Consider the following 375-nt stretch of genomic DNA (forward strand, 5'->3'; position numbering starts at 1 on the left):
GATCTATCACTCATCTTCTGGGTTAGAGGTGGGTGGAAGGTCAATTACGACCAATACAGAAACACTTCTCAGCTAAGCCCCTCCTCATTCAGCTTCCTGTTGCTGTCCATCAACCTCCTAGCAGGCGGGACTTTGCCTCCCGCCAGTTGGCTAAAGGATACGTCGTTCATTCCTCAGTTGATTTCCGGTTGGTGACTACTACCGTCTATCAGTGATACTTCCTAGCACTATTGGCCAGACCAACGTCACTCTAGATGCTTCCCAATGATTGGTTGAAAATGCTGTCGGTCCTCAATGTACCAAGCGCTTATTGGTGAGAGCTGCCGTCGCTCGGGCGGTGGCGGGCTCCGGGATTGGCGGGTGCTAGGCGGGCGG

This window comes from Grammomys surdaster, unplaced genomic scaffold (genome assembly GCF_004785775.1).
Source record: "Grammomys surdaster isolate TR1022 unplaced genomic scaffold, NIH_TR_1.0 126048, whole genome shotgun sequence".
NCBI classification, from domain to species: Eukaryota; Metazoa; Chordata; class Mammalia; order Rodentia; family Muridae; genus Grammomys; species Grammomys surdaster.